This window comes from Pseudorasbora parva, chromosome 3, assembly GCF_024679245.1.
Source record: "Pseudorasbora parva isolate DD20220531a chromosome 3, ASM2467924v1, whole genome shotgun sequence".
Taxonomy (NCBI): domain Eukaryota; kingdom Metazoa; phylum Chordata; class Actinopteri; order Cypriniformes; family Gobionidae; genus Pseudorasbora; species Pseudorasbora parva.
The window spans coordinates 57,752,597-57,780,236 of NC_090174.1; the positions used below are offsets into that span (position 1 = coordinate 57,752,597).

The window sequence follows — 27,640 nt, forward strand, 5'->3', positions numbered from 1 at the left end:
CTGTCCTTTTAAGGGTACTGCCCCAGCAGTTTTAGTGTTGTAAAAGCGACATGGAGATGATGCTGTTTTTATTACTCAACATTATCTATTGTGAAAATTGATTTCATGGAATACCTTTTGAAGGAAATACCGTGTCTATTAATGGGAAAAGCTACAGTAATGTCTTGAGCTAGTCAGCTTGAGATAATTTCAATCTAAACTGGTTGTGCAGTATCTCTTAAAGGGTTAGTTCACCCAGAAATAAAAATTCTGTCATTAATTACTTACCCTAATGTCGATCGACACCCGTAAGACCCGTTCATCTTCAGACACAGATGAAGATATTAGTGTTGAAATCCGATGGCTTAGAAAGGCCTTCATTGACACCAATGTCATTTCCTCTCTCAAGACCCATAAAGGCACTAAAGACGTCGTTACAAAGCCCTTCTCACTACAGCGGCTCTACAATCATTTTATGAAGCCACGAGAATAGTTTTTGTGCGCAAAAAAGAACAACTAAATAACAATTTATATAGTGATGGGCCAATTTCAAAACATCACTTCGTAAACTTTAGAGCTTAATTAATCAGTGTATCGAATCAGCGGCTCAGATTGCCAAAGTCACGTGATTTCAGCAGTTTGACACGCAATTCGAATCGATACACTGATTCGATAAGTTACATAGTGTGCCTTTACATATAATTATATTGTTTATTGTGTAATGAAATCAAATAATATTTATACTGTATGTGATTTATTTTACACTCAATGTATGATTTTGCTGTGCAATTCAATCATTTTGTGCTTTCTAGATATACTGCATGTTTTTGAATATTCCTCAGCCCTTCTGAGCCATAAATAAGACAGTCGCTTTGTGGAAACAACCAGCATTCTTCAAGACCTGTGTCTGCTTTTGGCAGGAATCTTCCCCAGGAGTGAACTTACACATGTGGGTGCTGTACACCAATAATGTCACATAGATATATGGAGTACTAGGTGGAAAAAGACAAGCACACCTAAAAGTATCTTGAGTTCTGCACTGCTGAGATTTCATGGAAGAACATTGTGTTTTGCCAGTGTAAACTGATATTTGAATATTAGACCATAATAAAAATGTCTTTGTGCAGAGGGTGGGAAACGCCGATGGTCTAACTTTTTGTAGTAGGTGTCTCTTAGTGATTTAGAAGCATCTGGATGTTTTTGTGGTTGTGGAAGGAAATTGTGTAAATGATCCTTATTACTAATATTTTCAGAGCTGCAACTCACAGACAACACCCACAGAGAAGACCAGCTTAGACCAGATTGAATTTTCAGGTTGGTTAATGGAGGTTATTGCTGGTTTACAGTAGCTGGTGGACCAGCAAAGCCTTCCTGGGTAGTTGCGGGGTTCCCAAGGTCACGAAAAACCTGAAATATTTTACAATTTGGACTAAAAAAAAAAGGACACTTTTTTGTAATCTAAAAGTTGCTTTTCATGAGTGCAAAGTTTGTTTTTAAATCCCTGTCCAGTGTTCACAAACTATTGAAATGTCATGGAAATGCATTGGTCAAAAGGTGTGGAAACCCTGTTGTCCAAGGTAGTCTTAGAGGTTAAGTGAGTAGTACCAACATCCAGTGCTCCAGCATCCCATTCAAGGGGCTAAAGATTTGCGTGGGACTGTTTCCCACAGTTCTGCATTTTTGTTCTTAGGTTTCACAAATCATTTAATTCTTCTTGATGGATAAAGAAAGGTCATGGGTTCAATTCCTAGAGAACGAATAAAGTGATTGAAAAAAGCTGTCTTCATTGCAGCATACTGTAATTCACTTTGGATAAAAGCGTAATTCCAAATGTAAATGTATAGAAAGAAAATATGATTTTTTTTATTGTAGACAGATTTTTTGCTATTTTAATATTAAACTATTTTAGCCTGACAACCCAGAGCCACATCAAGATGTTTGGTCTGGAAACTCACCATTGACGGCTCAATCCGAGGGGCGGATAAACGGTTGTCTTTCAAACTCCCTCTGCACGCGATAGGATAGCGCTACAACCAACCAGAGCAACGAAGATGAAACAGAGATTGTTGATAGATTAAACATTCACCGTATCCGGTCGGCAAAACTCTGAACACATCTTCCCTTCTTAAGAATGACTTCAGTGCCGCTCTTTGTTCTTTTTTCAGAGAAAAGCTTAACTCCAAGTCTTCCAGAGTCGCGGTCAAAGCTGATTCGAAAGACCGCCGTTCGCCAGTTTACTAGAAGCACGCAAACGCAACTCGGCCGTTGTCATTATGGCCCCGCCCACCGACTCTATACACGACGTGATTGGCCCGTCCAGATTGTGAGGAATACAGCTCAGAAGGGTATTGAGAGTTCCTAGACGACACTTGCGGGCAGATTAAATATGCTGCTGCTAGGGTGCGTCTAGATTTCTAGGCTAAAACTATTTAGCTGTCTATTCACAATTTGTTGTTTTCTATAAAAGATTTCAACACTTTATCTGGTCCATGCACAATTGCTTTGCGGTCGTGATTATTTTTTGTTTTCCTTTGTTTGTAATTCTTTATTTTATTGACTATTTTTTGCCTGTTTAGTTGTCCTCCATGTACACCAAGTCTCACCAAGGCAGAATTTATTTGATTAAAAATACAGTATATGCCTGATGAAGGTCATGAGACCGAACCGTTGCTAATAAAACCTTTTTGGGCATTTTCTGCAAGCATTGATAATGTGCGGGATTTTTATTTTTACGATTTTTGGATTTGTTTATCCTCTTTCCGACGCACCTATCTATTACCAACAGGTGTGCGACGGGAATTGTGTAGCCTATTATTTGAAAGTTCAGTAAAATCTGTAATATTGTGAAATGTTAATATAATTTAAAATAAAATTTCTGTTGGAAAATGTTATCAAAATTTAGTTAATTCATGTGATGGTAAATCAAATAATCATTGAGTCTTTTTTTTTTTTTTTTTTTTTTTTTCGATTCCTGGAACCAACCCGTTCACAAGAATACATTAGGCAGCAAGTGAACATTTTGTCCTCAAAGTTGATGTGTTAGAAGCAGGCAAGCGTAAGGGTTTGAGCCAGTTTGACAAGGTGGCCATGGCTTATTGATGCACGTAGGGAGTGAAGGCTGGCCGTGTGGTCTGATCAAACAGACGAGCTTATAGCTCAGATTGCTCAAGAAGTTAATGCTGGTTCTGATAGAAAGGTGTCAGAATAGAAAGTGCTGCTTACCTGAGGAGCACATGGCACCAGGATGCACTAAGAAGGCAAGCCAGTGGAGGCAGTGTGATGCTTTGGGCAATGTTCTGCTGGGAAACCTTGGGTCCTCCATCCATGTGGATGTTACTTTGACACGCTCCACCTACCTAAGCATTGTTGCAGACCATGTTCAGCCTTGCATGGAAACGGTATTCTGGTGGCTATGGCTCTTTCAGCAGGATAATGCTCCTGACACAAAGCACAAATGGTTCAGGAATGGTTTGAGGAGCACCACAACCAGTTTGAGGCGTTGACTTGGCCTCCAAATTCCCCAGAATTCAATCCAATCCAGCATCTGTGGGATGTGCTGAACATACAAGTCCGATCCATGGTGATCCAAGGCAACCTTTTGTGTTTGATGTGATTAATCACGATTAATTGATTTGACAGCACTAAATAATAGTAATAATAACAACGAAAACATCTCTACTTTTCAATTTATATTTAGGATAATCTCTGGCCAGGTCTTAGGACCTTCATTCTCTTGACTCAGAAATGTAGTCTCTCTCACCAACAGATCTAATCAGGTCCCACTGGATTCATACAGGCCTTCTCAGGGCCAGGATCCATAACATGACATGCTGGTTTCAGCAGTGCAGCTTTTTGTCATTAACTTTTTCCTTAATGCTCGAATGCTTTTTTTTTCTATTTTAACTTCCTTTCCATTTTGACACACAAAGGAGTGACATCTGTCAAAGGCTACAGAGAGACTAAACATGAGTTTCCACAGCATATATCCAACCGAAAAGGCCCCAATCCAACCATAACTCTTCCTTGATGCATGTCATAAATATTTACTTTATCTGAATTTATATTTGACATAATGACTTAAATTAAATTAAAACCGAATGTAAGGTATGGTTACAGTATTTGCCATGCCATTTGAATATGGAAGGTTTTATTTTTTTTATCATGCATTGGCTAAAAGGACTATAATTTTATAATTTTTCATTATTATACGTATATGTAATGTAGGCTAACATAATCCTTTTTAATAAGATTACATATCTTATGTATAAGTAACGTACAAGCAATAAAAATACAAAATGTACACGCATAATTTTGGCTTGGTTATGATATATAACTTTAATATTAACTCATATAATATAATATTATATTTAATATTAACTTTAATAATGTAACGCAAATGGTGTTCCATATGACTTTAATCATGTAAAATGGAACTTAAATTTACATAGAAAAACTTTGCTTAGTCATGTCAGAAGTCCACCACCACCACTGTTTGTTTGCAGATGTTCCTAAGTAGAGATGTAAATATGGTGAGAATAACGCACCCCCTGAAGTCTAATTCTGATTTTGTTCCAGACTTTTGGCCGTTCCCAGGAAAGCCCTGACTTCATTTCAGCTGCATTTCTTTCCAGACCATCCACTGGATGACTTCACCTCACTGCCAAAATGATGTCGTCAGCTCACCGGCGTGCTTTAGTCATCAAATGTACCAGCGCGAGCTGCGGTCTGCAGACTAAACACAGACCATTATGAATCTCCTGGTGCACGGACTGTGGCTGAAGTCACATTAGCTGCTGATAAATGTGAAATGCTAATCACTCTCCGGAACGCTGGTATAAAGATTTGTCAGGAGCAATCTCCATTAGGAGCACTTAAAGCAAACACAACCTATTCTGAAGGATTTTAAAACGCATTCTCAGACATGAATGAATTTAAATGATTATGTGTAGTCTGAAAATAACATTGAAATCAATGCTAAATGCTAAATATATTTTCCAGATTGAGATGGTGGACAGAATATTAAAATGAAACCTAATACTTCATCTTTCTTTGGGGTCGGTAATATTTCTCTCATGCTCACCAAACGTAAAATACATTGATATTGTAAATATCATTACAAATTAAAATAGCCATTTTCTCTTTGACTATATTAAAATGTAATTTATTCCTGTGATCTAAACTGAATTTTCAGCATCATTACTCCAGTCTTCAGCGTCACATGATCCTTCAGAAATCATTCTGATACGTTCTTCCTTTTTTTTAATTCAGGTGATTTTTCTGACCCCATTGGCAGATAAATTTTCTCTTTTTAATCCTAAACTTAATTTTGATGCAGTTTGTGTCTTTGATATTACTAACATACCCTTTAAATAACACAACCAATACTGCATTATTGACTTTAGAAGTGGGGTTTTGTTGGTAAATGGCAGTCGTTTTCAGTTCCTCAAAATAGCAACGCGCCAAAAATGTGCCTAATACACCTGGTTTTCAGACCAGTGAACAGATGGCGCCAGTGTATTTGCTATTTAAACATGAAACATTCTGGACATGAAAATGATAACTGCATCAGGCTGAAACTAGCAAAAAACACTTGCGTTGAGTGTATGATAGGGACCTAAGTAGCTATCTATTGTCTGTTTTAATCAATTTAATGTATCCATGTTAAATACAAGCATTCATTGTGTAAAAAAAGAAAATTCTTACTGTCCCCTAACTTTTGAACAGTATAGTGTTAGACAGGGGCGTAGCACCAAATTTTGGGCCCTGGGTACAAACCATCTTGCTGGGCCCCCGTACCATGTATGTGTATGTATAGAAAACGTCTCGGTTACGTATGTAACCCTCGTTCCCTGAAGGAGGGAACGGAGACGTACGTCAGAACTGAACCGACGAATGGGATCTTACTTTAGAGACCAATCCTACTTCGAGCATCTAACAACGAGCCAATGAAATTTGGCATGCGATCACGCATTCCACGCTCCGCCCCGCAGCGCGGGTATAAAACAGGAAGTGGAATGATAGATCAGCGCTTTTCCTGCTGAGGAGCCGAAAGGTGACCGGACTCCCAGCGGAAGCACAGCATCTGGTGACGGGACGTACGTCTCCGTTCCCTCCTTCAGGGAACGAGGGTTACATACGTAACCGAGACGTTCCCTTTCAGTCGGTCACGTTCGACGTACGTCAGAACTGAACCGACGAATGGGATCCCTATGGAAAACGCCAGGATGCTGGCCCTTCCAGCGTCCTGCTTGAGCACACTGTACCGTCTAGTATGGTACGGAAGTCAGGGCTCCAAGCAGGGAGTACAGTCACTGCTGTTTCTGCAAGACCCACTCAGAATGACTATTGGATAACGCTGGGAAGCATGCCTACCTCGAGAGAGAGGGTACGCTGCGGGGCCACGTCCTTCAGGGAAGGAGAGGTGGCAGAATACACATAAGGACTAACCTGGCAGGGTAGTGCAACATATGGCAGTCTCTGGGGTGGTTCCAGCCTGATTGAAGGGGGGAAAGAACACGCCCAGAGACGACAGAGCGGGCTCTGTCGAGGGAAAGACACGGGGTTAGCCCGAAGGGTAGCTGGTACCGTGGAAGAATACACATATGGGGTTGCCGTGAGGGAACCGCTACATATGGAACCCAGCCTACAGCCACGTTTCACAAGCATACGGGTGCAGGCCTGGCGTCAGACGGTCCGCAACGTCTGACGCCGGAGGGGTGACGGAGGAGCTCGACAGGGTTAGCCGGGTTCCCGGGGAACACAACTGGAGACAATAGACGCACGTATCCGGCCCAGAGGGCGGGAGTGGCGTTTCGCAAGCCGACACTTAGAACGGGCACTTAACGCTCCTGGTCACTGGGGGCGAGGATGCGGGAAGAGACCGGCTCTACACGTAAGCTATAGAATCTAGCAAACGTGTTAGGTGTCGCCCAGCCCGCAGCTCTACATATGTCTGTCAGCGAGGCGCCTTGAGCCAGCGCCCAGGAAGAAGCAACGCTCCGAGTGGAGTGTGCTCTTACACCGAACGGGCAAGGCACGTCTTGGGACTGGTAGGCCAAGACTATAGCATCCACTATCCAGTGGGCTAACCTCTGCTTGGAGACAGCCTTTCCCTTCTGCTGGCCTCCGTAACAGACGAAGAGTTGCTCTGAGGTCCGAAGGCTTCGGGTCCGGTCAACGTAAGCGCGAAGGGCGCGGACCGGACACAGCAAAGCCAGGGCTGGGTCTGCCTCCTCCGAAGGCAGCGCTTGCAGGTTCACCACCTGATCCCGGAAGGGAGTGGTAGGAACCTTGGGCACATATCCGGGCCGGGGTCTCAGGACAACGTGAGAGTTACCTGGCCCGAACTCTAGGCACGATTCGTTGACCGAAAGTGCATGCAGGTCCCCTACCCTCTTGATCGAGGCCAATGCCGTCAGGAGCACTGTCTTCATTGACAAGATCTTAAGCTCACAAGCCGCCAAAGGCTCGAAGGGAGGGCTCTGAAGTGCTCTGAGCACTAGAGCTAAGTCCCAAGAAGGTATCGAGGATGGACGAGGAGGATTTAGTCTTCTCGCACCTCTGAGGAACCTGACGATTAGGTCGTGCTTCCCCACGGACTTACCTTCTACTACATCATGGTACGCTGCTATTGCCGCAGCATATACCTTCAGGGTGGAGGGAGACAGCCTTCTCTCCAACCGATCTTGCAGGAAGGAAAGCACGACACTGATCGAACACCTTCGGGGGTCTTCCCGGCGGGAAGCGCACCACTCAACGAACAGGTTCCACTTCAGAGCATAGAGGCGCCTCGTAGAGGGGGCTCTAGCTGAAGCGATGGTATCTACGACAGCTTGTGGTAGTCCATCTAGAACCTCCGCGTCCCGTCCAGGGACCAGACATGAAGATTCCAGAGGTCTGGACGCGGGTGCCATAGCGTGCCCCGTCCCTGAGAAAGAAGGTCCTTCCTCAGGGGAATCGGCCAAGGAGGGGCTGTCGCGAGGAGTGTGAGTTCCGGGAACCAGGTCCGGTTGGGCCAATACGGCGCAACTAACAAGACCTGCTCCTCGTCCTCCCTGACCTTGCACAGAGTCTGTGCAAGAAGGCTCACTGGGGAAACGCATACTTGCGTAGGTCCCGGGGCTAGCTGTGCGCCCGTGCATCTGTGCCGAGGGTACCCCCGGTCAGGGAATAGTACCACTGGCATGCCCGTTGTACGTGGCCCCCCAGCCAGTGGCGGAGGCATCCGTGAATAGCACAGCATGCCTGGACACTTGTTCTAGGGGCACCCAGGCCCGGAGAAACTAAGTGTTGGACCACGGGCTGAAGGTTTGGCGGTAGTAAGGAGTCACTGGGACCCGGTACTGACCGCTCTGCCACGCCCACCTCGGGACTCGGCCATTGAGCCAGTGTTGAAGCGATCTCATATGAAGCAATCCGAGCGGCGTGACCACGGCTGCAGATGCCATATGCCCCAGGAGCCTCTGAAAGAATTTCAGTGGGACCGCTGTCCTGCTCTTGAACATATTCAAGCAGTTCAACACCGACTGGACTTGCTCCTCGGAGAGGCGCGCAGTCCGGTTGACCGAGTCCAGCTCCATACCGAGATAAGAGATCCTCTGTGTAGGACAGAGTTTGCTCTTCTCTCGGTTGACCCGAAGGCCCAACTGGCTGAGGTGACTGAGCACCAAGTCCCTGTGTTCGCACAACTGGTCCTTCGACTGGGCTAGGATCAGCCAATCGTCGAGGTAGTTGAGAATCCGAACGCCGCATTCTCAGAACGGAACAATGGCTGCCTCCGCGACCTTCGTAAAGACGCGGGGCGACAGGGACAGCCCGAAGGGCAGGACCTTGTACTGATATGCTTTCCCCTCGAACGCCAAACGTAGGAACGGTCTGTGTTGAGGGAGAAAGACACACGGAAGTACGCATCCTTCAGGTCGATCGCTGCAAACCAATCCTGGGGACGGATGCATTGGAAAATGCGTTTCTGCGTCAACATCCTGAACGGGAGCTCGTGCAGGGCCCGATTCAGAACTCGCAGGTCCAGGATTGGTCGTAACCCACCCCCTTCTTGGGCCCAATGAAGTAGGGGCTGTAGAACCCCGTCTTCATATCGGCTGGAGGAACCGGCTCGATCGCGTCCTTCGCCAGTAGGACCTCGATCTCTGACCTCAAGACCTGAGCATCACTGCTTCGCACGGAGGTGAAGAGGATGCCCCTGTACTTGGGCGGCCGGCGCGCGAACTGAATCGCGTAGCCGAGTCTGATGGTACGGATGAGCCAGCGAGACGGCCCGGGGAGACCTAGCCAGGCCCCCAGAGACCATGCAAGCGGGACCAACCGCACCACAGACGTGCCCGGGGTGGGGCAGCGAAGCGGACTACTCTGGCCCGACTCGGGAGGCCCGGAGGCGGCCCGAAGTGTTGCCTGAGCACTCCTGGTTTGGACAGAGAGTGGGTGAGAAGGCCCGGAGGCGTCCTCGGAGCCCACTCTGCTGCCCACTGCCCGGAGGCAGGGAAGTGAAGCACTCAGCCCCGACCCGGGAGGCCCGTGGGCGGCCCGGAGTGTTGACTGAGTGCTCACGAGAGAGGAAGTGTGTGGGTGAGAAGGCCCGGGGGCGTCCTCGAGGCCCACACAACTGCCCCCTGGCGACGGGAGGGTAGGAAAGGAGTGACAAGGCCCGTGGGCGTCGCACACTGCCAACCTGACCCTCTTGGGGCCCAGAGAGAGAGGAAACTGCTCTTAAAATGTGGGTACCGCTGGACTCCGGAGAGCCAGTGGCAGAACCGAAACCAGTCAGGGCCCCCCAGTCCTCCTCCGGGGGGGTGGGGGAGGGATGCGAACATCGTCTCCCCCGAGCAGCTCCTGTTCTCCCTAGCCGGCCCGTCTCAGGGCCGCGTCCCCTTGCGCTTGCCTGCCGGTTAGCGGGCCCTGGACGGGTTGGGCGTCCCTCGCGTCCGGCACCCTGCTCCTCCAGTAGAGGCTGCCGCTCGGCTCTAGCAGGGTGGAGGCGGACGCAGGAGGGGATGCCCTCTGCGACAAGCCGGCAGAGGCGCTGCGACCGACGACCGAGCAGCTGGTCGTCGGCACCCTGGTGCAACGCCTCCGTCTGCTCTTGGGCCACCAAGAACTGCTGGGCAAAGTTCTCGATGGTGCCGCCGAGGAGGCCAGCCCGACAGACAGGCTTTTCTTGCGCATATCTGCCAGGTTAGCCCCCTATTCCTGGACCACTAGTGTGGACATCGCCTGACCCAGGGAGCGTGCAGTGATTTTCGTCGCCCATAGGGCGAGGTCCAACACCGCACGCAGTTCCTGCACAACCCCTGGGCTGGGACTACCCTCGTGCGTGCAGGGCAGAGGGCAGTGAGAGAGGGAAAACAATGATACTTTTTTTTTTTTTTGTCTCATTTTTGGCCCTTTTGACCCTCCATATTTCCCTCTCTCCGATGCAGCAATTGACATCTGTCCTCTGCCAGAGCCAAAAATGAAACGCTAAGCCCTTTTCTCTTTAGGATCAGCGATTCCACCTTCAACTACCAGCAGGCATGCGAGACAGTGAACGTGGCCGTCAGAACGGCACACAGCGCACTGAGCGCTCAAGCCTCTATGAAGAAGGCAAGGCGAACAATGCCCTGACGTGGTCGTGTTCTCATGAGAGAATCCGTACCACCCACGAACAGAGTCTCAGCATGCTTTTGATGCGATAGAGGAGTGGGGGCCCGAGGGGATTTACCCGGCGGAGAATCCCCACTGTAATCCTCAGGCCACCAGCGCTTATCAGCCAAAGTAGCCCTTTTCCAGTAACACTAGAAATGAACTAGATCGGGGGATAGGCGAAGGGACTCGACCCCATCTGAGGTTTCATAGTCTCGACCGCGCATCTAGAGCGCCGACTGACGCGCGCCGGTTGTCGTGACAACCACCGCTGTCAGCCGGCCGCTCGACGGCACACGGCGCGCTGAACACTCGAGCCCTTTATGAGAAGGGGGAGACGAACAACGCGCCGACGTGACCATGTTCTTTTACCAGAACATGAATCACCCACGATCGCAATCTCACATGCGCTCGTGGCCGTCAAAGAGGACAGGAAACAGTTGCATACCAGGAATACACGGTTTGAATGACATCTTGAAAAAGACGCAGGGTCAAACCGTGTTGCTCTTTTGTGAATGGAAAGCTGCTCTTTTAGTGTGCTGAAGCACTCAGGGAGATGACCGCGGCTCCACACAGTTCGTTCTGCAAGCCTGTGTGAGCTCTCAGTGATGTGTATTTGTGTGTGTGTAACGCCCAGCGAACCAACAGTTTGTATGGGAAACGCTCAGCGAACCAACAGTTTGTATGGGAAACGCTCAGCGAACCAACAAGCTCCTTTAGATCGCATGATCACTGATCAGACGGTCTCTCACTGACGCGCCGTATCACCCGCACTGGCAGACTCTCTCACTCAACACTCTTTGACTCGTAGTCAGACACTCTTCGTAGGAAACAGTAAGCACTGCTCGGCTCCGAAGTAGAAAGCGCTGATCTATCATTCCACTTCCTGTTTTATACCCACGCTGCGGGGCGGAGCGTGGAATGCGTGATCGCATGCCAAATTTCATTGGCTCGTTGTTAGATGCTCGAAGTAGGATTGGTCTCTAAAGTAAGATCCCATTCGTCGGTTCAGTTCTGACGTACGTCGAACGTGACCGACTGAAAGGGAACTGACTTCTAAGGCCCCCCCTCCCCCCCCCCCTGCCTCGGGCCCTGGTTACTCAGTACCCTTTATCCCCCCAGTCCCACGCTCCTGGTGTTAGAGTACGCTGTATACATTGCCCAGCAGTGAGTGAATTTGATCTACAAATGAAGGAAATATAGAAAGCAAAAATAATGTTTTTTTTGTATTATTTGGAGCATCAGATACATAGCAGCAACAGAATACAGTACAGTAACTCTGTACCGTATAACCATATTATACATTCATAAAGTTGACATTCATACAATTAAAGTCTGCGTCTCAAAGCTTATGGGTCCTGCACACTGTGCGATTTTTCAAAATCCTTTGCGAATGTCCCTTGTCAGACTGTACGAACATGATCGCCATGTCACACTGTAAGATCTCAGTTGACATTAATGTCAAACTGCACGATAGTTAAGGCGCGCTAAAAACGGATGCGCGCAAGAAAACTCACCCGGAGTTTTATATCATCAATGAATGAGGCGTTCAGTGACGGTGAGCTGCATTACACGCGGGACTGAAATGCTGGCTACAAAGAAATCTTTAGTACTCGTTTTGGTCATAGTTTGTCTTGAAAAACGGAGATATTTGACTGTCGTCGTAGGAGAAGTCACACTGCAGGATTGTGTGCCAAATCTTCTGACACTGCCAGAATTTCGTCTGAGGTCAAATTTGATCGCAGTGGTCATTAATCGGCTGGCGGTGAACATGTCAAACTAACGACCAAAGACGTCAGATTTTAGCCTAGGATCTGAGGAATCTTTTAGGATTTGCTAAATTTGTCCCAGACGGCCAAATCGTGGCCAAAATCGCACAGTGTGCACCCGGCTTTAGGCAGCTGACTTGTTCCCTCTCTGCCCTATTAGGCAATGACTTTGTATAGGTAGCGTTTGCGCATGAAGGTACCTCACAAAACTTCTGAGGCAGCGTAACAGTAAAATGATCTACAGCTAAGTAAAGCTAATGTTGGTGATAGTGAATATTTAATTAATAACTGCAGTAGTAATTACTCTCAAGAATTTACATCAAAAGTGGAAAACGTTGATCAAAAATGTACATTTACACACACACTGACCACCAACCGCAACTTTCAGACTCCAGACTTTTTTTTTTTTGCTTAACTGTCTAAGAATGGGAAGCACAGGACTGTGGGATATCAAAAGCACCGAAGGATATATCGAGGCTGCCTTCAAAAATCGATTAATAAGGTTTCTCAGAGACAGGAAGTGAAGCTAATATTGAGATTGAACTGGCCTTGATACCTCATCCTCCAAAGACAGCATTTTTCAGATTTCGGACACAGCCAATGTTTAGTTTGTTAGGATAGCATAAGTAAAAACCCTCTCTTGACAATTTTTAAACAGAAATATAACCATAGTAGTGTTTGGTAAGGACCAACCCTAACCTCACACGTACCCATCTCTGGGGTTTAAGATTGTACGAAAACGCACAAATTAGCCACCAATGAAGCAAAATGTAAAATAGTTACGAATTACTGAGAGATTGTTTTGTTTCAGCACATGATCTTCTAAGTGTATTAGGATTGTATGATCCTTATGCCTGCTACAGACGTGTGATTTCCACAGTCCTATAAGATTATTACAAATCACACTGTGTGAAATGGGTCTAATAAACTTGGGTACCATATACAGTATATGTAAACAGTATGATAATGACACCTATTGACTCGTATGCAAGTTAGTAGAAGAATAAAATATCATCAGCATGCGCTAGTGGTAAACAAATAGAGCAAGATCAATAACACGTTGGCAATTGTAGTTTTTATGTGCACTGGAAAAAAAAGAGGAGGAAGCGAAAGAGGAGAACATAGATGTGGTCATGGGGAAAGAGGTCAGCTTGGCATGTCAATTTTGCAAATGGAGCTTGAGGTAAGTATTTAAGTTTTAGCGCCATGTTGCGTTGATCAATACACCATTTCATTAAATTTTCAGTATTTTTATTGACTAGTCATCATAGGTTGTAGCAGCAAACACACTGTGAGACAATCACAGTAGATTTCTGATTGCAGGCTATCATTGGTCGCAAGACTGTGACAATGGCCATCTTTAAACCTCTCTCACTGTACGACGTAGGATAACCGTTTAGCAGCCACCCCCACAGAAATCAACACGATTGGTCATCTTTCATCTGGGACAGCCTGAAATCGAACAATGTGTTCTGGGCATAAGAAAGCCATGCTCCTCTACGGTGTAATCAACTAAAGCAATGACTTTCAAACCTCGCTGTGATTACCAGAAGATTACATATGGAAGACATCGAGAAGCTGCTATTTTCATCCCCTAAGGTACTTCACACATCTGAACCTTTATAGCCCCACGCTGGGATGTTTAAAGTCATAACTATAAGTGGTAATAGCCTCCATTTACCTTCCAAGAGCCCCGAGCACATACAGTACAACCTAACATAGCCACTCATTCACGATTGCTTCTTGACCTACATGTGTGGCCGCAGTAGCTTTGACTCTCTGAAATGTTTTTTACTGACCTTTGGACTGACTAATGAATTATTGTCCATGCATTAAGAGAGTTTATTTTGGCAGGCCGAGATGATGTTTTGCTTTCCATTCTTCCCTAGTTTTATGGAGCTTAAAACCTGGAGTTTTCTCGAGGACTGTATCCCAGACTGTGTTTTATACATCAAAACATGTTGTGTAATCCAATATCCATGAGAAGCAAATCTCACATTTCCTTGAACATTCCTAAGGGAACACCTTCCTGAGTTTATTTGTCCAGAGTATTACTTCAAATATGGAAATGTAATTTGAATCAATTTGTACTAAAGCATTAGGGAGTAGCTAAAATTATTACTTAGCTCTGAAATACCTAAATAACTGAAAATACCAATGAGGTTCATTCTCGTGTTACGCAGCACGTTTGAGCTTCAGTGAGAACCAATGAGGTTCATTCTCGTGTTACGCATCACATTGAGCTTCAGCAAGAACCAATGAGGTTCATTCTCGTGTTACGCATCACGGTTGAGCTTCAGCGAAAACCAATGAGGTTCATTCTCGTGTTACGCAGCACGTTTGAGCTTCAGTGAGAACCAATGAGGTTCATTCTCGTGTTACGCATCACGTTTGAGCTTCAGCAAGAACCAATGAGGTTCATTCTCGTGTTACGCATCACGTTTGAGCTTCAGCAAGAACCAATGAGGTTCATTCTCGTGTTACGCAGCACGTTTGAGCTTCAGCAAGATCCAATGAGGTTCATTCTCGTGTTACGCATCACGTTTGAGCTTCAGCGAAAACCAATGAGGTTCATTCTCGTGTTACGCATCACGGTTGAGCTTCAGCGAAAACCAATGAGGTTCATTCTCGTGTTACGCATCACGTTTGAGCTTCAGTGAGAACCAATGAGGTTCATTCTCGTGTTACGCAGCACGTTTGAGCTTCAGCAAGATCCAATGAGGTTCATTCTCGTGTTACGCATCACGTTTGAGCTTCAGCGAGAACCAATGAGGTTCATTCTCGTGTTACGCATCACGTTTGAGCTTCAGCGAGATCCAATGAGGTTCATTCTCCTGTTACGCATCACGTTTGAGCTTCAGCGAGAACCAATGAGGTTCATTCTCGTGTTACGCAGCACGTTTGAGCTTCAGCGAGAACCAATGAGGTTCATTCTCATGTTACGCATCACATTTGAGCTTCAGCAAGAACCAATGAGGTTCATTCTCGTGTTACGCATCACATTTGAGCTTCAGCGAGAACCAATGAGGTTCATTCTCGTGTTACGCATCACGTTTGAGCTTCAGCGAGAACCAATGAGGTTCATTCTCATGTTACGCATCACGTTTGAGCTTCAGCGAGAACCAATGAGGTTCATTCTCGTGTTACGCATCACATTTGAGCTTCAGCAAGAACCAATGAGGTTCATTCTCGTGTTACGCATCACATTTGAGCTTCAGCAAGAACCAATGAGGTTCATTTTCGTGCTACGCAGCACGTTTGAGCTTCAGCGAGAACCAATGAGGTTCATTCTCATGTTACGCAGCACGTTTGAGCTTCAGCAAGAACCAATGAGGTTCATTCTCATGTTACGCATCACATTTGAGCTTCAGCAAGAACCAATGAGGTTCATTCTCGTGTTACGCATCACGTTTGAGCTTCAGCGAGATCCAATGAGGTTCATTCTCCTGTTACGCATCACGTTTGAGCTTCAGCGAGAACCAATGAGGTTCATTCTCGTGTTACGCAGCACGTTTGAGCTTCAGCGAGAACCAATGAGGTTCATTCTCATGTTACGCATCACATTTGAGCTTCAGCAAGAACCAATGAGGTTCATTCTCGTGTTACGCATCACATTTGAGCTTCAGCGAGAACCAATGAGGTTCATTCTCGTGTTACGCATCACGTTTGAGCTTCAGCGAGAACCAATGAGGTTCATTCTCATGTTACGCATCACGTTTGAGCTTCAGCGAGAACCAATGAGGTTCATTCTCGTGTTACGCATCACATTTGAGCTTCAGCAAGAACCAATGAGGTTCATTCTCGTGTTACGCATCACGTTTGAGCTTCAGCGAGAACCAATGAGGTTCATTCTCGTGTTACGCATCACATTTGAGCTTCAGCAAGAACCAATGAGGTTCATTTTCGTGCTACGCAGCACGTTTGAGCTTCAGCGAGAACCAATGAGGTTCATTCTCATGTTACGCAGCACGTTTGAGCTTCAGCAAGAACCAATGAGGTTCATTCTCATGTTACGCATCACATTTGAGCTTCAGCAAGAACCAATGAGGTTCATTTTCGTGCTACGCAGCACGTTTGAGCTTCAGCAAGAACCAATGAGGTTCATTCTCGTGTTACGCATCACGTTTGAGCTTCAGCGAGAACCAATGAGGTTCATTCTCGTGTTACGCGTCACGCTTGAGCTTCAGTGAGAACCAATGAGGTTCATTCTCGTGTTACGCATCACGTTTGAGCTTCAGCAAGAACCAATGAGGTTCATTCTCGTGTTACGCATCACATTTGAGCTTCAGCAAGAACCAATGAGGTTCATTCTCGTGTTACGCATCACGTTTGAGCTTCAGCGAGAACCAATGAGGTTCATTCTAGTGTTACGCATCACATTTGAGCTTCAGCAAGAACCAATGAGGTTCATTCTCGTGTTACGCATCATGTTTGAGCTTCAGCAAGAACCAATGAGGTTCATTCTTGTGTTACTCATCACATTTGAGCTTCAGCAAGAACCAATGAGGTTCATTCTCGTGTTACGCATCACGTTTGAGCTTCAGCGAGAACCAATGAGGTTCATTCTAGTGTTACGCATCATGTTTGAGCTTCAGCAAGAACCAATGAGGTTCATTCTCGTGTTACGCATCACGTTTGAGCTTCAGCGAGAACCAATGAGGTTCATTCTAGTGTTACGCATCACATTTGAGCTTCAGCAAGAACCAATGAGGTTCATTCTAGTGTTACGCATCACATTTGAGCTTCAGCAAGAACCAATAAGGTTCATTCTCGTGTTACGCATCATGTTTGAGCTTCAGTGAGAAGAACAACAGGAGGGTGAGTAATTTTCATTTTTGGTGAACTTTACCTTTAATGTACAGTCATCTAATAATAGCAAAAGAAAACCCTTGAAGCTGATATAAAAAAATGCTTCTGTTTTTATTTAGCAGGGTCAGCACTGGTTTGCCAACAGCTTTGTTTGCTCATCGTTTTAGCTGTCAAGTTACACATGCTCTCCAATAGCAAATGTAAACATACTATATGTTTATCTACATAATTCAAACAGTAACTCTGACACACTGAAAATATATAGAACTATGTGAATCTGTTGAAATATTTTTTTTTTCTTTGAACCATGATTAGAAATAATCTTTTAAATGAAAGCCTCAGGCACTCTTGTCAACAAATGCTGAGCTTGGCGTGAGGTGAATTAGCAGGAAATTAATGTTCAGCTAAAAGAAGATTTGGTTTTCAAGATTAGTGAAGGAAGCATTCGATGGGAAGTTGCAAAAAGCCAGCCCTAAACTGGGAGAGGAAAGTCTGACATCACTCATTAGTCAATTAAGATGCCTGGGAGGAACTTCACAATGTTAATGAACATGAGGAGACGGGAAATATGAGTCAAATTCTAAATGGAGATTTCCAAACATGTTTTTAATTAACTAGTCATCTCATGCAGAGCAATTCCTGGTCAATAGCGGAAGCTCGCTCGTGCAAACATGCACAAACACACCCCGTAGACGCAGCGGACTGCCAGTTTTTTTAGATTAGTTGGAAGCTATGTGTTCATTAAAATGATTTTCCCAGATGTCTCTCACCCTTCCTCTGTTATCCAACCAGGTGTGGCGCAGGGTTGCAGCTTTTTTTGCAGCACATTTTCTACTGTTTGTATTGGCATCAAATGGCCTCTGCTGGGTCAAACCCTGCGGTGAATTCAATAAACAATTAAAAATGCAGGACACAGGAAATCAGGGCTGCCTTCCTTGTTTGGTTTGTATGAGATATTTTGAGACTCATATGATGACAGAAAGGGTATGGTTGATGCAGATCTCTCTGTTGGGGTGCTTGTTATATTACACGTGGGATTTTGCACATTTAAGTCAGTTTAGATGGATGTTGTGTAATACTTGTAGATGCTACTGAAAGGGAAGATTCCTGTAAATGGCTTTAATATGTGGAAACAACCATGTGGACGACACCTGGATTCATGTGGGAGAAGGAAATGCCTTTCTCTTGCCTCTGCATTTATAAAGCATGCACTATTCACAGCTCTGTCACCAATACAAATGATTCACAATAAACACATTTTCATCATTACTTACAAATTTGTATTTATTTATCAGACAGTTGTGATGTACAATTTACAACTATGCTGCAAAAAAAACCAAAAGGCTTAAACAAAATTCAACATGCTGCAATGGTAATTTATACATTTTTTTTTTTTGAGTAACAACTTTCTGTTGTTAAATAATAATAATAATAATAATAATAATAATAATAATATATATATATATATATATATATATATATATATATATATATATATATATATATATATATATATATATATATATATATATATATATATATATATATAGACTATATATATTAACCAATCACATGGCAGTTGCTTCAATGCATTTAGGGCTGTGGTCCTGGTCAAGACAATCTCCTGAACTCCAAACTGAACGTCAGAATGGGAAAAAAAAACCTGATTTAAGCAATTTTGAGAGTGGCATGGTTGTTCTTGCCAGAAGGGCCGGTCTGAGTATTTCACAATCTGCTCAGTTACTGGGATTTTCACACGCAACCATTTCTAGGGTTTACAAAGAATGGTGTGAAAAGGGAAAAACATCCAGTATGCGGCAGTCCTGTGGGTGAAAATGCCTTGTTGATGCTAGAGGTCAGAGGAGAACGGGCCGACTGATTCAAGCGGATAGAAGAGCAACTTTGACTGAAATAGCCACTCGTTACAACCGAGGTATGCAGCAAAGCATTTGTGAAGCCACAACACGCACAACCTTGAGGCGGATGGGCTACAACAGCAGAAGACCCCACCGGGTACCACTCATCTCCACTACAAATAGGAAAAAGAGGCTACAATTTAAATGAGCTCACTAAAATTGGACAGTTGAAGACTGGAAAAATGTTGCTTGGTCTGATGAGGCTCGATTTCTGTTAAGACATTCAGATGGTAGAGTCAGCACCTTGTTGAATCAATGCCACGTAGAATTAAGGCAGTTCTGAAGGTGAAAAGGGGTCAAACACAATATTAGCATGGTGATCCAAATAATCCTTTAGGTGAGTGTATATATATATATATATATATATATATATATATATATATATATATATATATATATATATATATATATATATATATATATATATATATATATATTGTTTTTGTTACTTATTTTGACTAGAACTGTAATGTTGTGTATTTCCTCTTTTTGTTGTGAAGCACTTTGTAATTTTTATCTATGAAAATAAATAAATTTTACTTACTTACTTACTAATGAGAAATTGAACAGGTGTTCCTAATAAATCTTTAGGTGAGTGTGTGTGTGTATATATATATATATATATATATATATATATATATATATATATATATATATATATATATATATATATATATAAAATACATTCTATATGCACTGCAAAAAAAATCAGGTCTCCAATTGAAAATTTTCTAGTGACTCACATCTAAATTTTTCTGTTGGCCAAATTTTATTTCTGTGAATTAAATGGCATCAATTCAAAGAAATTCTATTTGATAGATGTGATCAGTCAAAATTTTCAATTGGAGACATATCCTCTCCTGTTGCCTCATGGGATATTAAAGTGTCCATCCTATTCACACTTCAGAATGTTGCCAGAAATAGGAGATAATTGGGGAACTTTTTGCCTCATCTTGTATAAGTACTTCAGACATTTTCAGCTTCTATTTAGTAGGAAAGTGTGATTTCGGTGGAGTCATTGAGTGTGAAATGAAGCAAAACTGCCAAGGTAGAGATGAACATTACTTCAGGATGATGACAGGGAATCCTGGAATATCAGGGAAAATGTGTAAAGAACACATCAGACAGGTAATTTGTCCAGCCAAACGAAGTATTACCTAAGAGACTAAACTTTACCGTAACACTGCAATGTGTCCCAGCTGAGGAATTAATAGCAGCAACTGAAATAACAACAGCACAAGGTGATGAGGTGGAAGAAATCTGTTTGAAAAAAAGAAAAAGAAAAAAAAGTTAGTGCTTGGCAGGAACATCGCTGACAAATGCAGATATTCCCTTTTCTCTGTAAAATGCAGCAGAGTTTCATTTTCATTAAAATTTTCTGTAACACTTTATTTTGATAGTCAACTAGACATACTAACTATAAGTAACTTTGCAACTATGTTAACTTACCAGACCCTAACCTTACAGTCTACTAATACTCTAATCAGAGTTATAGTCAGTAGAATGTCTAGTGGACTATCAAAATAAATTGTTACCAGATTTTTTGAAGACATTGATTTTTTTTTTTTTTTTAGTAAAGATACTTTAAATTGATAAAAATAAAGAGTAACGACTTTTATAATGTCACAACATGTATACACCAATGAATCCTGAAGAAAGTGTATCATGTTTTCCACAAAAATAATAGGCAGCACAACTTTTAACAATAATCAGTAAATCAGCATATTAGAATGATTTCTGAAGGATCATGTGACACTGTACTGATGTAATGATGCTGAAGATTCAGCTTTGATCACAGAAATAAATCATATTTTAAGATTATAAACTGTGTTTTTTCATTGGCAGCCATGCTGCAAAATAATTTAAATAAGACTAGTGGAAGCTATTTATATTAATCAATAACTTGTAATTGAAAATAGTGATTCATTTATGTCACTTTTGACATTAAAGATTGCCAGAAAATGAGACTCATTTAACCATTTTATGAGACAAGATGAATGTCCAACAAAACTACATTTCCCATCATGCTCTGTGCAGTAGCTCAGGCGATTGGTTCATATAAAGAGACAATTGCAGCATTCAGGCCTCATACGTCCATATGCCGGCTGATGTTGAGCTGAATGGGACTGCCCTGGATAGCTTTCTCCATAACTTGGTGTCCATTATGGTGTCACTCGATGTGACAAGATTTAAAAACAAAACAGGATTGTTAAGAACAATTGCCCTTGTTCTGCAAATTAACTGTCGGGATAGTTCACCCAAAAAATTAAATGTAGTTTTTTTTTAAACTACCCTTTACCATTAAAGTGCACTTGACACTACATGAATGTAAACCTTCACAGAAGGTTGTATAGGCTGGCAGTGGAGCTCTGGACTGAGCAGACATCCACCTGGAAGTATAGCAAGGAATTATATCCATGTTTTGACTGAGCTGATATGTTAAAGGGTTACTTCAGCGATTAGCATATGGCTTTGTATCAGTAGAAACCCTGGAGTATATTCAAATGATTGTGCTTTCCCCCCTTATATCCCCCTGAGACAAGATATTTATGCATTTTATTTCTGGAAAAATTCCTCCTATGATGGAAATTGACGATATTTGCATCATAGGAGGAATGTTTGGAATAAGGCTAAAGACTACAGCCAGCAGAGGGAGCCATTTCCACATGTTTTGAACTCGCGCATGGGGGATGGGAGATTACACTCAGCTCGCAGGGAGAGCTCAGCAGGCAGCTGCAGGCACTCATTTAAACGGAGCTATGGTGAGCAATGTAAGTCTTTTAACTTCTCAAATTAATTTCTATGAAAGTTAAGCTTGCAAAGGCATGAACTGAAAACCGCGAGTGTAGTCGCGATTACCTCAGCTCTCATCATTAGCTCATTTCTCTCACTCCTGCAGTTAGTGCTCAGTGCTGTGATACTCGCGCGGTGACTCACTTATTATATTTAACAGACACGTTCAGGTTTAGTCCCTAGTGAAAAAAAAGTATACTAAGTATACTTGCGGCCAGACTCATTTTCAGTATACTTGAAGTGTGTTAATGACTAGTTAACTTGAAGTGTGCTATTTTGACACAACTAATTTTGTACTAAGTATATTTAAGTTGTAATTAAATTGTGTTAAAGCACAACTTTAAGTGTATTTAGTATACTTTTGTGTGCTAAATTGGAACAACTTTAAGTATACTTAGTACACTTTAAGTATAATGACTAATTACATGCTTTAGTGATATTAAATGTGCTTATTTGTATTATAAGTATATTTTATTTGTATTATAAGTATACTTTATTTGTATTATAAGTATACTTTATTCGTGTTATAGTACACTTTATTTGTATTATAAGTACACTTTGTGTTATAGCATACTTTATTTGTGTTTTAATAAATTACAAATTAATTACCAGTATATTCAGAACACACAAACAATATACTATGAATATAATATATATTTTATTTACCTTGACTCATTCAAATGACAAAAAATATACACTTTGTAGTCAATAACAATACAATGTGTTATTACTTAGCTATACATTGTACAATATACTTTGAATTACATAATGTCACACAATACAGTATTTTAAATGTGCTACCTTACATTTTAATGAATTACTTACTGACTTACTTTCAATGTTGAATGCATTTGTTTTCAAGGACATTACGATAAATTAATCAAATCTAACACACATAACTAATGAAGAGACATTTCATTAAACAAGCCCAACGATTTTTATAAATGGTTTCACATTGTTTCAGCAAAGCTTAACAAAATTAACTTACTATGTTCTTCATTAAATTAACACTGGAAGATGTTGGAAAACCTATCATTGAACTAATTCCACTGACCATCTCTATACATATAAATTACACATTATATTCAATTTTCTGGTGAGCTGCTCATTAAACTTGCGTCTGATGACCGCTTACACAGGGACAGTTGACAGCAAACACTCGTGAAGAACGCAATCTGTTACCAGAATACGAGATAAGGTCAGGTGCATGTTCATTCAACTTTTTATTCACGTTTAGTGACATTACATAGGCCTATTACTTACCTCCAAACAGAAGGACTTTTTCCGGTGCTTTTCGGGATCACGTAACGTTTGGCCATTTTATTCCAAAACAGTTTATCGTCACCATCAAGGTCAGGCAGCGATGTGACGTAATTGAACTGGTCCGAAGAATGAGCAATGTACTTTCCGCTCTCAGTGTTTTATTAAATAATTAATGTAACGCAACATTGTACTTCACCTGCAAGGCTGCAAACCTCCCGCGACTCCGCGAGTGAGCGTCGTACAGACGTACAGACGAGTACCGTCAGCAGCTCTACCTCTGATTGGCTGCAGGCATTGAGCAACACAATCTGATTGGTCACAGATCAATGAAGAGACATTTGAATTCCGAAAAGAAACAACTATTTAACTCATATTTTCTTGCGTTGTATTTTAAGTGTGCTGTTGGATTCTTCTTTGCCAGTGTAAACTTATTAAACATATTTACACTTAAATCACAACTAAAGGAAGGCTTATAGCATACACTGCATTTATTTAAAAATGGGCTTTTAGTCCATATAATAATTTATTTATATAATAATAATAATTTAGTATCACTTATTTATTAATGCTTAAGCTTGAACAGTTAAGCATGAATAAATAACCTTAAACAGTATTTATAACTTTTTATACAGCTTAATGATATTAATTATGTATTTTTAAAATATGCTTTTAGTGCATTGTTAACAATGACAATTTTGAGCATAATTTTAAAATATATAAAAAATATATTTTAAAGTAATGTTCAAATAAGTACACTTTACAAAAGCACACTGAACTTTCATTTAAAGTATATTTTTCTAAAATATATTTTTAGATGCTAATATATTTTTTATATATTTAGAAATGGTACATTTTTTGTAAGTGTATTTCTAATATACTATCGGAAAAGAGAATATATTTGAAATACAATAAAGTATACTTTTTTTTCACTAGGGGTGTCTTCAACTCAGTCACAGTAATCCAGTAGGTGGCTTTGGGAATGGACTAACAGGGCAGCGAAGCATTCTGGGAATTGTAGTCTTTCATCCCCATGAGACAAAAATATATTTTCTTTTTTCTCAGTCTAGAAGGCACCAAATTCAAAAATAATTTCACATTTCTACTAACGTTACATTGATGACCCAGTTTAAATACAGATTCATCTTCCCAGCGCTGAAGTACCCCTTTAACGGTTGACAGTTAACAGGGTTTGTATCTGGAATGAGGATTTCCTCATCTTGTGGAAATCTGCAAATGCTGTCTTGGGAAGGGGATTTGCAGTTCTTTTTCTAAGACGTATTTTGTACATGTAATCTACACGGTGGACATTTGTAACATTATTTTAATTTATATCATTTTATAGTATATTCTGATAAGCTTTTATTTTGGGATTTTCAGTTTCAGTTCATTTTTATTTTATTTTATTAATTTTATTATTTAGGCCTACATTTGTCATTGATATTAGTTGTTTATATTTCTATTTTAAAGTTCTTGTTATTTTAATTTTAGTACTTCAAACTGATCTTATTTTATTTAATCTAGTTGCCAGGACAGCGTTCCTTTTTATGATTATTTTTAAACGTTTTTTGTTAAGTTAAAATTTCTCATCTAATATTTGTGTTTTATTTTATTTCAGTTTTTTTGTTATTTCAATTAACGAAGACAAAATTGTAATGGGTTGTCTTTGATTCACTCAAAAGAACCGGCTCATACGAGCCATTCGTTTGTGAATTACACTACACTGGTTACGATGTGTTTGACTCACTAAAAAGAACCGGCTCATAAGAGTCATTTGTTAATGAACTGGACAGGACAGCGGTTAGTTTGTTTCGTTGTGTTTGTTTTTGCGTGACGCCCGCATTAATAACTCAATAGAAAGGCGTGAGATTTGGATTTAATTCAAAATCCAAGCTCACAGTTTGGGTGTTGTTTATTTTTCGATTACGTTGTAGATTTAAGCCTTACATGAACTGAATTAAATACTGAGAGAACATCCTGAGAGACTCTGTGGACCTGGTCATGGTATTAATTAGATTCGTGAAAAGAAAGCCATGAGGGAACGGGGATGAAATATCAGTCGTGCTTTATATAAGCCTAATGTGAGTATATAAGAATGTATATGAGTTACATGCATTCTAGCATATAAATTACAAAGTAACACAGGGTGTGGTACATGTAAAAATGTGCAAAACTCAATGACACGATGCTGTGGTGTAATGGGTAGTTGCCAGGGCATTGCTATGCAGTTTTAAAGTGTTCAGAGTGTTTTTATTTTTACTGTTTGGTTGTGCTGGGGTGTTCTGGATGAAGCCCACGCTGTATGATATTCTGGTCTCTATTTGTGGCACAGAATCTTTCAGTCTGTGGGATTTTAGTTTTTAGCCCTCCTAACATGTGTTGCATTTGCAACTTTGTTTTGATTATCCAATTTGTATTTATTCAATATGCAGCCTCTTTAATCCAAAGTCACTTTGGAATTATTCGGAATGCAGCAACATATTCCAGTCATTCAAACAAAGCCCACCAGGTCCGTTTCACATTTCGTACATCTGATTCCAAAACCTCTTGCTTCAAGGTTACTATGACAACCAAATATTCCTTCACAAGGGGGGAAAAGTTTGTACTTTTCAAACTGGTGACAATTCATCACCATCTTTGGAAAGTCAAACATTGTTTTGAGAGTTACAGCTGTCCAATACAAGTGCCATTGCAGATTAGATCATTCTGCTTTTGAGTTTCTCAAATCTTGGATCTGTATCGTTGTTGTTTGGCTGTAGGTCACTGAGCTAATTATTTTCTCAAGGATCTGCCTTTGTTTGGCAGTCTGATGATCAGAACCATAAATAATTACAACATACTAGTGGATAAAGTCTGTTGCCAAGTAATATTTCCATATTACATTCCTGAGTGTCGTGAGATGAAGTGGAACGATACTGAATGAGCACAAAATAACACATGCAATCAATATTTGAAAGGAAATGGCTTTAAAATGAATTTTGCAATTAACCCGCTGGTCCTCTTCGGTCATAAATGACCGAACTGTTTTAGGTTTTGAAATTATTATTTTTTGCTTCATCAGAATGGGATGACACTTGGTGGCCACACAAACAATTTATGGAGACGATTCGGTTATGTTAAAAGGGTTAGAAAAAAAAGTCACACATGGCTCCTTCATGATCAGAAATGACAGACATAGGAATTTAACGGGAAATACGCAAAATTGCAAAAACTCAGGGAATCTTTTGGTGATACAAACCACAAATCTGACAAGCCAGACCCACATCAAGATGTTTGGTCTGGAAACTCACCATTGACAGCTCAATCCGAGGGGCGGGATAAACGGTTGTCTTTCAAACTCCCTCTGCACACGATAGAATAGCGCTACAACCAACCAGAGCAACGAAGGTGAAACAGAGCTTGTTGACTGATTAAACTTTCGCCGTATCCGGTCGGCTAAACTCCGAACACATCTTCCCTTTTTAAGAATGACTTCAGTGCCGCTCTTTGTTCTTTTCTCAGAGGAAAGCTTAACTCCAAGTCTTCCGGAGTCGCGGTCAAAGCTGATTCGAAAGACCGCCGTTCGCCAGTTTCTGTGTTTACTAGAAGCACGCAAACGCAACTCGGCCGTCGTCATTATGGCCCCGCCCGCCGACTCTATACACGATGTGATTGGCCCGTCCAGATTGTGAGGAATACAGCTCAGAAGGGTATTGAGAGTTCCTAGATGACACTTGCGGGCAGATTAAATTTGCTGCCGCTAGGGTGCGTCTAGATTTCTAGGCTACCGAAATCCTGGAGGGACAGATAAATCAGCCACAAATCAGGTTACACTAAAACATCAAGATTGCAAAACAGACACACTCGCAGACACACACACACAAACCACAGTATTATACATACACAAATTAAATAATAATAATAATAATAATAATAATAATAGATTTTATTTATAATGCACTTTTCATTCCGAAGAATCTCAAAGTGCAACAAAGGGGGGGGGGGGGGGGGGGGATAACAACAAAAAAATGAATAACAAGTAAAAATATAGAATACTACAAACAATCAACCAACACAGAAAACAGAACAGAAACAGAGCTGATGGTGAACAGAAACAGAGCTGATGGTGAACAGAAAACAGCTGATGGTGGAAGTCTCTGTTAGCTCCGCAGCACACTGTGGTCCACTCCATGTTTCAGATTTCTCCCAGCGGCAGTGTGTCCTGATGACATCGCCGAGGCAGGACAGCTGAAGACCAGATGATGGGTCTTCTTCATGATGATTCAAACGATGGGGATCGCTGCAGCACCATGCAGGAGGCAGAACATTCCTCCGGGCACTTCTGTGGACACACCGGGGCCGGCGCAGATGTCGCTCCACGGTCGCAATGCAGGACGGAACAGCGGCGCAGCCGAGAAGCAGAACATCCCAACATCATGCTGGACGCCGCCGACGAGAGCCCGGATGACGCTAGCCCGGTGCAAACTTCAGCCACCATGC

At 42.1% G+C, this 27,640-nt stretch overlaps 2 protein-coding genes across 3 annotated transcripts in view; one reads left to right on the forward strand and one right to left on the reverse strand.

Moving 5' to 3' along the window:
• Positions 1–27,640, reverse strand: part of crybb3 (crystallin, beta B3) — a 783,391-nt gene that overhangs the window by 396,797 nt on the left and 358,954 nt on the right. The window lies entirely within an intron of this gene.
• Positions 25,207–27,640, forward strand: part of tnca (tenascin Ca) — a 117,929-nt gene continuing 115,495 nt past the window's right edge. Inside the window, exon 1 of the mRNA XM_067439634.1 lies at positions 25,207–25,242. The gene's annotated coding sequence lies outside the window, so the exon portion shown is untranslated. The remainder of the gene's footprint in view (positions 25,243–27,640) is intronic.